Below are 12,629 nucleotides of genomic sequence, written 5' to 3'. Positions count from 1 at the left end.
TTGCACTATATGTTAAAAATACCTATCCCTGCACAGAAATACAGGCGGATGAGATTGGGAGCCCCGTTGAGAGCGTCTGGATTAAAATAAATGGGGCTAGGAATAAAAAGAATATGATAATCGGAGTCTACTACCGACCACCCAATCAAGGAGAAGACGAGGACGAAACTTTTGAGAAACAAATTGCCAGTGTTTCAAGGAAGTGTGATGTAGTAGTGATGGGGGACTTCAATTACCCTGATATCTGTTGGGAGACCATTACTGCCAAAAGCGGCCCTTCCAAGAAATTCCTGACATGTATGGGTGATAACTTTCTCCTACAGAAAGTGGTGGAAGGAACTAGAGGATCGGCAATCCTTGACTTGTTATTGACCAATAGGGATGACTTAGTGGATAAAGTGGCAGTTACGGGAACTCTGGGGGAAAGTGACCACGTCATACTTGAATTCTTGATTATGAAGGAGACAAAAGTCGAGCGTAGCCATACACGTACTCTGGATTTTAGGAAAGCTGATTTTAATAAACTCAGAACTATAATAAGTAAGGTCCCGTGGCAAGGGAGCCTAAAGAGAAAAGGAGTGCAGGATGGGTGGGAGTATCTAAAAAATGAAATTTTAAAGGCACAGTTACAAACAATTCCAACAAGGAGAAAAGATAGAAGACAACAGAGGAAACCAATGTGGCTCCACAAAAAGCTTATTGATGAACTGAAAACAAAAAGGGATACATATAGGAAGTGGAAGGAAGGCCAGGCTACAAAAGAAGAGTACAGACAAGTGGCGCAGAAGTGCCGAAATGGCGTCAGGAAGGCTAAAGCTCAGAATGAGCTGAGATTAGCGAGGGATGCTAAAAACAATAAAAAGGCTTTCTTCAGATACGTGAGTAGTAAAAGACAGAGGAAAGAAATGGTGGTTCAACTGCTTAATGAGGATGGCAAATTGATAACAGATGACAAACAAAAGGCTGAAGTGCTCAATTCCTACTTTGCCTCGGTCTTCTCCCAAAAGCGGGTCTATGACCCCCCTGGAAAAAGTGAAGCAGAAGTTGAGGGGGCAGGATTGCAGTTTGAGATTGATAAACAAATGGTCAAAGAACACCTAATTTCCTTGAATGAGTTCAAATCTCCAGGGCCCGATGAACTGCATCCAAGAGTAATGAAGGAGCGAGCGGAAGAACTCTCAGAACCTTTGTCTATTATCTTTGCAAAATCATGGAAGACGGGTGAGGTGCCGGATGACTGGAGGGGGGCTAACGTTGTCCCTATCTTCAAAAAGGGCAAAAAGGAGGAACCTGGGAACTACAGACCAGTCAGTCTGACATCCATCCCTGGGAAAATTCTGGAGCAGATTATAAAGAAGTCAATCTGTAAACACCTTGAAATCAATGCAGTGATTACTAGAAGCCAACATGGATTTGTCAGGAACAAATCCTGTCAGACTAATTTGATCTCATTTTTTGATAGGATAACCTCCCTTGTGGACTGTGGGAATGCTGTGGACGTCATATATCTTGACTTCAGCAAAGCTTTTGACAAAGTACCACATGACATTCTGATTAACAAACTAGCTAAAAGTGGGCTAGATGGAACAACTATTAGGTGGATCCACAGTTGGCTACAGAATCGGACTCAAAGAGTACTTATCAATGGAACCTTCTCAAACTGGGGAGAGGCAACGAGTGGGGTGCCGCAGGGCTCAGTCCTGGGCCCAGTGCTCTTCAACATTTTTATTAATGATTTGGACGAGGAGGTGCAGGGAACGCTGATCAAATTTGCAGATGACACAAAATTGGGTGGGATAGCTAATACCCTGGAAGACAGAAACAAACTTCAAAGTGATCTTGATAGGCTGGAGTGCTGGGCTGAAAACCACAGAATGAAATTTAATAGGGATAAATGCCAAGTTCTACATTTAGGGAATAGAAACCAAATGCACAGTTACAAGATGGGGGACACTTGGCTCAGCAATACTACAAACGAGAAAGATCTTGGAATTGTTGTAGATCGCAAGCTGAATATGAGCCAACAGTGCGATATGGCTGCAAGAAAGGCAAATGCTATTTTGGGCTGCATTAATAGAAGTATAGCTTCCAAATCACGTGAGGTACTGGTTCCTCTCTATTCGGCCCTGGTTAGGCCTCATCTAGAGTATTGCGTCCAGTTCTGGGCTCCACAATTCAAGAAGGACGCAGACAAGCTGGAGCGTGTTCAGAAGAGGGCAACCAGGATGATCAGAGGTCTAGAAACAAAGCCCTATGAAGAGAGACTGAAAGAACTGGGCATGTTTAGCCTGGAGAAGAGAAGATTGAGGGGAGACATGATAGCAGTCTTCAAATACTTAAAAGGTTGTCACACAGAGGAGGGCCAGGATCTCTTCTCGATCCTCCCAGAGTGCAGGACACGGAATAACGGGCTCAAGTTAAAGGAAGCCAGATTCCGGCTGGACATCAGGAAAAACTTCCTGACTGTTAGAGCAGTGCGACAATGGAATCAGCTACCTAGGGAGGTTGTGGGCTCTCCCACACTAGAGGCCTTCAAGAGGCAGCTGGACAACCATCTGTCAGGGATGCTTTAGGTGGATTCCTGCATTGAGCAGGGGGTTGGACTCGATGGCCTTGTAGGCCCCTTCCAACTCTGCTATTCTATGATTCTATGATTCTCTTCTCCAGGTTAAATATGCCCAGTTCTTTCAGTTTCCAGACCCCTGATCATCCTCATTGCTCTCCTCTGAACCCCCTCCAGCTTGTCTGCATCCTTCTTGAAGTATGGTGCCCAGAACTGGACACAGTACTCAAGATGAGGCCTAACCAGTGCAAATAAAGGGGAACCAGTACCTCACGTGATTTGGAAGTTATACTTCTATTAATGCATCCTAAAAGAGCACATGCTTTTTTTGCAGCCTCATCACACTGTTGGATCATATTCAGCTTGTGATCTATAACAATTCCAAGATCCTTCTGGCTTGTAGTATTGCTGTGCCAAATATCCCCCATCTTGTAACTGTACATTTGGGGCGTTACTAGACGAGGCTGTAGTGCGCATTACCTTCGGCAGTCGCGTCGAGGCTTCCAGATGACGTTCACGACGATCCGTCGTTATCCTGGGGTGAAGCCTCTTTATCCCGACTTTAAAAAAGTGAGTTCAAGTGCGCCTTTTCCTGCCGGGCCGCAGTAATTCGGAGTACGTGTGGGAGGATGTGAGGTCACTGCGGTCCGCACTGGTCAGGAAAAGGCGTGCTAAGGCGAGTGGCCAGCGGCTTCGGTCAAGCCGCCTCCGCCATTTGCGCCCAGCCCGCTAACTGGGGCAGCGTGGCGGAGCGGCTTTTTTTTATTATTTCCACAGTGACAGTTAGCGCAGGAACGGAGGAACGGAAAAGTGGCTGGTGCGCTGCTGGGGCATGTGCGCCTGTTTTTTCTACTGCAACCTCTGCGTGGGTCAGTTTTCGGAAAGCTGGACATCCCACAGTCCGCCTTCATGGGGAGTTGGTGACTCCTCGCAGTGGGCAGCCACCGTGGCCGCATAATGGCGGTGCTGTACGCTGCCTGTTGGTGTGGCTACCAGGCTGGCAGAGGGCAGAGCTGTTTGTGGGCTGCTGCCATGGCTACGGCCAGATGTGGGTTGGCTCCTTGGGATGGGGCAGAGGGCACAGAGGCGGTCATCGGCGGTGACACCTCAGAGGCATGATGGGAGATGTAGGCACAGAGTGCCCATGCAGACGATTGACCTCGGGTCATATTACACCCACCACAACCCCCATCAGGAAGTGACCGCATCAATGTTGACCCTCAACAGCACCAGCAGCACTTCAGCTGGCACTAGAACTGCCGCCGCCGGCTCCGGCTCCACCGCCGCCAGGGCCAGCGGCAGCATCGCTGACAGCTGCGCAAGTTTGCGGTCTTTCGGACTTGCGCAAACCGTGCGCTGAGCGAAAAAAAAAGCCACGGTAATCAGGCCGGTGTGGCTGTGCAACCGTGCTCGCGGCAGCAGCAGCACAACCGGCGCAAACTTCCGCCACAAATCGAAGGCAGGTGTGGATGATGAGGCGTCACGGCTGAACGGGAAAAGCCGCTTTCACCGCTCCTCAACGACGGAACACCCGGTAGGTCTAGCAAAGCCCTTGGTTTCTGTTTCCTAGATGTAAAACTTGGCATTTATCCCTATTAAATTTCATTCTGTTGTTTTCAGCCCAGCACTCCAGACTATCAAGATCACTTTGAAGTTTGTTTCTGTCTTCCAGGGTATTAGCTATCCCACCCAATTTTGTGTCATCTGCAAATTGATAAGCGTTCCCTGCACCTCCTCGGCCAAATCTTTATTGTTATCCTCGGCTAGTTCAAGAATTAAATCTTTAAGCTGCAATCCTAAGCATACTTTCTAAATCCCATGGACGTGAGAGTAGACACATTTAGAGTTTCACTGTTAGTTGGTTCCTTAATTAGGATTTGCTTAACCACAATGAGCATGTTCAGCAGTCCCAAAATTCAATATTGGGAGGAATATGATTTTCAAGATAGAAGGTCACGCAATATAGAACTGCAGAAATGTGAAGGTCAAAATGTTCAGTTACAGGTTCTTGCTGCTGATGTTATTATGCAGAAACAAAGTGAGCCTCCCTGTTCACAGTCTCAGAAGGGTGGAAATTCACTGAGGTAAAGGACTACTTTAAGTACGTATAAGGTTGCTTTCACTGTAAAATTGAAATAATTTCTTAGGGTTGGTTTACTCATTCATGCATACAGATTAATAGCTCACCCTTTGGCCAAAGTTTCTGACTCAATTAACAATAACAATAAAGCATAAAGTACAATAAACAAAAGAAAATCTCTTGAAATACAGTACAAAACAAAAGATTGGAACATTAATTGATACTTTGCCTGCGATGTCAGTCACACACACAAAAAAACCTTCACATGAACATAAGCAACTTTTCAATCAAGCCAGTTCACGCATTCAATTCCCCATCATTACGTGTAAAGGAATCAAGTGATGTACTTGGCTGGGTTTACATGTACAATAGAGGCTGTTTAAGAGAATATGAGGAACTCTTAAGGGCAACCCAGTTACAGGTCCTGACCATTGCATAAAGGAAGAGCAGGTGCTACAAGGAACTAGGGGTGCATGCAAACGGCCACCCAAACACCACGGATGCAGATTTGGCCATTTCTCTGATTTGCAGGGTTGGAGTGAGCTGAGATCTCCCTCTTCCCTTTAAGCAGCAGTGAGGAGGGCTTCAGCTTTTCTCGTATTTCTAATTTTACAGCAACAGCAGAGTTTTCTTAGCAACCACGAAGCTGCTGCATCGTTCAAGATATTGGGCCGGGGGCAGGGGGGAGATATGACAACTGCCAGCAAGGGTGACCAGATTTTGTGGTGACCATAATGTCCTCCCACAACAAATACCCTGGAATGATGCTATCTACAGGAAACACACAATTCTGTGTTTAAAGGGAAAATAATACATACCACAGAATGTTGCATAATCCACAGAAAGCAAGAGACCTCAGTACTGTCTGTTCTGATCATTAGCAGGTACTTAGAGATCAAACTAGATATATAATCATGAATGCAATACATGAAAACTATGGAGAAACTGCACCCTTTATCTGAACAACATCTCTTTGGGGGCAACGAGTCTCAGGTTCTGGCCTAGTGAGTGACCGCTTCTCAAATGTTGAGAAGCATCCAGTCAAAACTGGAGACTCTTTCTGTTGTCTGTAGTGTGACAAATAGTAACTTGAAATCAACCTTTTGGGGAAATCAAGATTTTATAACTTAATTCTGAGCTCGCCTGGAGGCACACTGAAAAAATGCTCAGGCAGATTCATAACATTGCACCTTTGGCTTCTCAGTAACTCATAAATTCTTGAACTGCTTCTTCTTTGTTTTACTGCCTCCCTGTAAATATTGATACGTGGACTGTGCGTTTACAAGGTGTGTTGCCAGTGCTGATGCTGGGCAAACCTTTCTGGTAGCTGTATGTTGGCATAACAAGGATACAATGAGGGGGAGGATCTCTTTGCACGGGCTTCTTTGTCCCGAAAACTAAGGGAACTGTACTCACTCTGTAGTTACTGTTGGAAAATTAATCCACTCAATGCAAGACGCAAGAGAGTGTTAGTGAGAGATTCATCAACTTAACAGTCTTCCGGAATTTAAGAAAGCCATAAAGACTGATCTCTTCTGGCAGGCCTACCCACTTGAATTTTAAAATTAACTTTTAATGATGTGCTGCATTTAGTGATGAATTGGTTTTAAATGTTTTAATTAGTTGTACGATGTTGCATTTGTGTTGTGCCCCACCTCGATCCAAAGGGAGAGGCGGGTAACAAATTATTATTATTATTATTATTATTATTATTAGTCACATTGGGTCAGATCCAAACTGTTAATTCCCATCGAAACCACGACCAACGTGTCCCACTGATTTCAATGAAACCAGCGATGCAGTAGTACATATCGAAGGGCAGGCACTCATCATGACAATCCCTGCAGCTGCGCCCCCAAGATTTAGAACAGGTGAAACCAGGGGGCTGGGTTTATTTATTTATTTATTTATTTATTACATTTTTATACCGCCCAATAGCCGAAGCTCTCTGGGCGGTTCACAAAAATTAAAACCACAGTAAAACACCCAACAGTTTAAAACACAATTACGAAATACAGTATAAAAAGCGCAACCAGGATAAAACCACACAGCAAAGTTGATATAGGATTAAAATACAGAGTTAAAACAGTAAAATTTAAATTTAAGTTAAAATTAAGTGTTAAAATACTGAGTGAATAAAAAGGTCTTCAGCTGGCGACGAAAGCAGTACAGTGTAGGCGCCAAGCGGACCTCTCTGGGGAGCTCGTTCCACAACCGGGGTGCCACAGCGGAGAAAGCCCTCCTCCTAGTAGCCACCTGCCTCACTTCCTTTGGCAGGGGCTCACGGAGAAGGCCCCCTGTAGATGATCTTAAGGTCCGTGTAGGTACATATGGGAGGAGGCGTTCCTTCAGATAACCTGGCCCCAAACCGTTTAGGGCTTTAAATGTCAATACCAGCACTTTGAATTGGGCCCGGACCTGGACTGGCAGCCAATGAAGTTGTAAAAGGACTGGCGTAATGTGATCTCGCCGGGTTGCTGGGTTGACAGCACCGGGTTGCCACTGCATTTAGGGAAACCTCACGCTTTCTCTGCTGTGCGGTGGTGGTGGCTAATCCTGGTGGGAGAGGGAGAGGGAGAGTGTGGGGTTTCCAACAGCCGTTTGGCGCGCCAGTCCTGCCCCTTGCCCTGGCAGACGGCGACCATCCACCTGGAATGGCTCCGCTGTGACGCCGGAGCAAGGTTAGATAGTGGATGTGCCCGACTTGCCCCACTCCAGCGAAAAAGTCAGGGTACATCCCTGACTTCTAAACTTTGCAGCTTCACAGGAAAGCCCCTCGATGTCTGCAAGGCGGCGTCTGTGCAGCCCTCACAGCGTTTTCAAAGTGTCTCGGCCGCCCACCTCTTTTCACTTATAAATCTGTCTAATCCAAAAGTGGTGTCAGACATTTGAGATGTTTATTTCCAAAAGCAGATATGTGCAGGATGTCTTGCAAGAGTTAGATTTTCCCAAGCAGTTAGTTTACATGTTAGTCCTCATCCTAGTACACATGCACATCATAATCCTGTTCTCAAAGCACTAACCAGCTTTCTATTGCTTATTATACAAGCGCTGAGCATCAGGAACAAATGCGGCTGGATTATTCCTCTAAACAAAGGACTGTTGTACTTCCTTCCCCATGCTGTGCAATTGGCTTTTTTTCTTTTGTAGTCCCAGGATACTTGTTAGGGATCCTGCTTGTTTATTTAGGCCACTTGTACAAGGCTGCAAATATCAGTGTTTTCCCCCTTCCTTGCATCATAGTTAAAAATTGATGTGGCACTGTATATATTGTCAAAGATAAAAATCTACTTTGATTGTAAGGCAACTCTATTTTACTGAGCGTAATGCAGCTGTTTGTAGAAAGTCCTACAGACAAAGAACTTCTCAGCTGGCAGTGTGAAAAGCAGGTCTATTTATACGTAGTAGCATCTTAACCAATTAGCAGTTAGCAAAGTTCTAAAGCAAAACAAAGACAGATCAAAGAAAACTTCTCCATTATACCTTATCGACAGAGGGCCCATAACTCTTCTGGCAATGTCAGATTGACCTGGACGGTCAGTCCTCCTTATCAAGCTAGCTTATTTGTCTTCTGTGATATCAAGAGGTCTTGACAGTTAGAAATTCCAGCAAAGCATTTCCTTAGCATTACAGCACATTCAGGCACATACATTATTCTACATATATCATGTAGTTCACTTGCAAGAACCAAACTACAAAGAGAGGCCTACATACAGAGCAGGTATATCAAGGCTTCTGGCCTTGTTTTCTCAGTATATATGAGACTCAGTGCAACCTAGTTGAAGTGATCAGTGAATCAGTGAACTGCTGTGACTCCAGGAACCTCTATTACAGTGTTTTCAGTGTAGACTAAAACTCCACAGGCTACTGCTTAAAAACAAATCCCAACATGGAGTTAGCAGTAACAAGAACTCTGACAATACAACATTTCAAAAGGTGCAGTTTGTCCCCTCTCTGTGGGAGCCAGCACAGCTGTGCTGTTGCTTCTGAATTTCCTTGGGTTTTACTCTCCAAGGGTCAAAGTACTGTGGGTTGCCAAGCTGATGCATGAAAGGCTCCCAAGGGGAGATTTCTTAGGTCTTAAATCTCATTGTCAATGCCCACTATGTGGAACTCTGCAGATGCATGAGATCCCGGCTACACAATTGTTGTGCAGAGTTCAGTAATGCCTTTTTGCCCAAAGATCCAAGTGCTTTATAAGCATGAAGTAGTATAGTGGGTGGCAGAGGTGTAAAGGAAGCAGGTGGGGTGCGGAGGATTGAACCTCCATCTCCAAAGTTCAGGCGGGGGGTTGCTCCTTCCAAGTGGGTCCATGCTACTGCTGTGGGACCGGGCCATCCTTGTGGCCCTAGGAACTGCATGCTTCCTGCTGCTGCTCTTTCATTCCACTCAGATCTCAGGTTCCACGAAGAGACAGTGGGGAAAACATTTCGTAGTTTCCTTGTGATTTTAAGAGAGGCTCCCCCGTCCACCTCGGGAATGATGACCAGGCATCATGTCATTTGCAAAAAGAGTGGAACTGTCAAAATAACTTTGGCAGCTTCACAAATTAAATTCTGCAAAGATGCTTGGCTCTGCTTACCTCAACAGAACTTTCTTGAAATGGAGGCAATTAAGGCTGCTCCCCACTTACCTGGGAGTAAGCCCCATTGAACTCAATGGAATAGACATGCACAGGATTGCACTGTAATTCTCAGCCCGAAGGTAATTCATGTGAATGTTCTCAAAACATAAACAGGCATTTTTACAGCAGCTTGTCAGAACAGCAGCTTGGGCAGCTTGTATCACATTCCTGGAAGGCGGGGCCTTCTTCCGCCGAGCTCTCCGACCCGGCCGGCGAAGAGGTAGGTGGGTGGCGGCAGCAGTGGCAGCGGCGGCGACAGCAAGGACGCCTCTTCCTCGTCTCTTTTCCAGGCAAGCTACACGATCGCTTTGGGGGCGCGCTGGGGGCGCATGGAAGCGCCCTCCGTACAGCATGTAGAATCCCCCCCTAGTCCAATGTTCTGTTCACACAGTGGCCAACCAGCTGCCCATGGATAATCCACAAGCAGGACAGGAGTGCAACAGCGCCATACCGTACATGTACCCCAGCAACTGGTGTACACATGCATATTGCCTTTGGTACTGGAGGTAGCATAGAGCCATCGGGACTCGTAGCAATTTTAGCCTTCTGCTCCAGGAATTTGACCAATCCAAACTCCGCTAATGCAAAGGGGAAGTTTACATTGGCAGTGACTAATCACAGCGGGATGGTCGGCAGGATATCCAAGAGGGAGTGGTCTTACTTGCAAGGGCCCTGTAGTGCCTAACGAGAGGAAGGCACCAGCCCCATTCCTTTTTTTAAAAAAATATTATTTCAAACATCATAGACATACATACCACAAAGCCATTACATAAAATACAAACAGAAGTACAAACATAAAATACACACGAAAATACAATAAAAATCATCTAAGGTTAAGGTGTACTTTTGGCTTTCTTCATATCAGAAATGCGAACTATCTTCTCTCATTCCTTAACTACATTTAACACAAAATCAAATTCATTTCTTCTTTCTGTCTTAACTATATCTCATACATTGAGGGGTCATAGAATCATAGAATAGCAGAATTGGAAGGGGCCTACAAGGCCATTGAGTCAAACCCCCTGCTCAATGCAGGAATTCACCCTAAAGCATCCCTGACAGATGGTTGTCCAGCTGCCTCTTGAAGGCCTCTAGTGTGGGAGAGCCCACAACCTCCCTAGGTAACTGATTCCATTGTCGTACTGCTCTAACAGTCAGGAAGTTTTTTCTGATGTCCAGCTGGAATCTGGCTTCCTTTAACTTGAGCCCGTTATTCCGTGTCCTGCACGGACACGAGTCGTCTATATTGTGTGGCTTTTCCTGCACACAACAGGAAATGGTGGCACACTCCATTTTATTAAAAAAGGAAGAAAAGGGGTCTATTTTGTGACGGAAAAACGAGTGGGAGGCGAGTGGGAGGTGGACGTCATCTGAAGGATGCACGAACATCCATACATGGGCAGTAGCTGGCGTGCGATAAAACGCTCATCTGACAACGCTCTTGTTAGGCTTAAATTCGCTCCTGAGAAGTCCAACATGAAAGTCCCCTGTGCCCTATTAAGTCACTCAGGGACGTGCTGTATTTGAAACTGTCTCTGGTGCAGAAATGCCTCCTGCTACGACTAAGTGCGCCACTCTTGTGAACTGCATGGGAAATCCTGCTGATTTCTTTGAAGAACTTATTTACTGCTTCCTGTGCAGGAGGTGGGTGCTTTAAATCAGGCTGAGAGCTGCAAATGATGTGGTCTTAAGTTAGTTTGTGCCTGCAACCTATCCTTGATGGTTTACCCAGCAGAGAAAGGAAGAGAGTTTAGTGGAATTTTAAAAACAATATGGTTATTAATCCACACTGCTTGGAGTTGTTGCTGCACAAAGAGGCAACAATCACACACAGTGATGGAGTCTAAAGCAGCAGTGTCCAGCCAGGGTCTCAGGGGTCTCAGGGTCTCAGGGTCACAGTGTAATTTAATTGTCAACCAAGTATGCTGTAGCAGTCAGGAGGGCAAATACCATATTGAGCAGTATTGAATGAGAGACTGAAATTACACCAGCCAGTAAAAGAATACCTTTATGTGAACACATTGTGCAGCCACGACTAAGATACTGTGTGCAGGTCTGGTCACCCCATTTCCAAAGGACATGGTAAGTGTTTAAAAAGCGCAGGAAAGGGCAAGGTATGGAGGACCAGGAAAATAAATACTTATGAATTTAAAAACAAAGTCCCACAACCAGTTAGGCTGATTTAAGTTAGGCTGATTTAACTGCCTATCAACCATCATCTGAAATGTTCCTGCTTGGTGATTATTTTTCTGGTTTTTGATAGCACCTTGATATCTTTTATTCCCCACAGGGTATTTTGAGGATGGATCCTTCTGCTGCCACTACGTGACCGATTCCTCCAATTGCACATAATTATCTTGCGGAATTCTTCTGCCCCACGTGGTGGTGTGAGGGCTGCTGGTTGAAATGGCTTTTCAAAAAGACTAAAATGGAGCGGGGTTCCCCTCCCCTCCCCCCCCCACCCCCGGTTCAAGTGAATGGAGCAGTGAATGGAGCAGTTCCCCACTTGAGTCGGGAGGGGGAAAGCCTGGCCTGCCAAAAATCAGCCGGAGAGGGGTAGAGGAAGCCCACCCCCACTGTATTGGCTGGCTGGCAATACGCCCGCCACCAGCCGCTTTGCAGCAGGCCAGTTTCTCCTCACTCCATGCGAAGGGCACGCGAGTCCCAAAGGCGTGGAAGCTCAGAGGCCGTCTTCATGAAACCCCTTTGGGACTTGGTTTGCCAACAGTCTATTTTTCTAGTGTGGTGAAAAGTCTAAGGCCAAAACAGACATTGCGTTAAACCAGCGGTTCTCAACCTGTGGGTCGGAACCCCTTTGGGGGTCGAACGACCTTTTCACAGGGGTCGCCTAAGACCATCGGAAAACACATATTTCCAATGGTCTTCGGAACTGAGACATTTCATTTATTTGTAATTAGAAATAAATATTTCACAATATATAATTACATATTGTTTTTGTGATCACTATGCTTTAATTATGTTCAATTTGTAACAATGAAAATACATCCTGCATATCAGATATTTACATTACGATTCATAACAGTAGCAAAATTACAGTTATGAAGTAACAACGAAAATAATTTTATGGTTGGGGGTCACCACAACATGAGGAACTGTATTAAAGGGTCGCGGCATTAGGAAAGTTGAGAACCACTGCTTTAAACCATATCTAGCAACTACATCTTCTTCTGTAGAATCGGCACTGAGCCCCCAATTTGGACTGGGACCGTTAAATGGGGGGAAGTGGACTTTTAGGATCTAGACTGGGATCCTACACCTATTCTAGAGTAGAAATGAAAAAAGATACAGCTGCTAGATATGGATTGATATGAACTGCCCAGAGAGCTTCAGCTATTGGGCAT

The 12,629-nt window shown here is 45.6% G+C and overlaps 1 protein-coding gene across 1 annotated transcript in view; it reads left to right on the top strand.

The window, feature by feature from the left end:
• The window catches only part of LOC134407570 (tetraspanin-15-like), a 193,453-nt gene that overhangs the window by 154,282 nt on the left and 26,542 nt on the right, over positions 1–12,629 (top strand). The window lies entirely within an intron of this gene.

Source organism: Elgaria multicarinata, chromosome 12 (assembly GCF_023053635.1).
Source record: "Elgaria multicarinata webbii isolate HBS135686 ecotype San Diego chromosome 12, rElgMul1.1.pri, whole genome shotgun sequence".
Classification (NCBI taxonomy): Eukaryota; Metazoa; Chordata; class Lepidosauria; order Squamata; family Anguidae; genus Elgaria; species Elgaria multicarinata.
The sequence above is the reverse complement of the archived record's forward strand: the minus strand, read 5'-3'. Positions and strand labels throughout refer to the sequence as shown.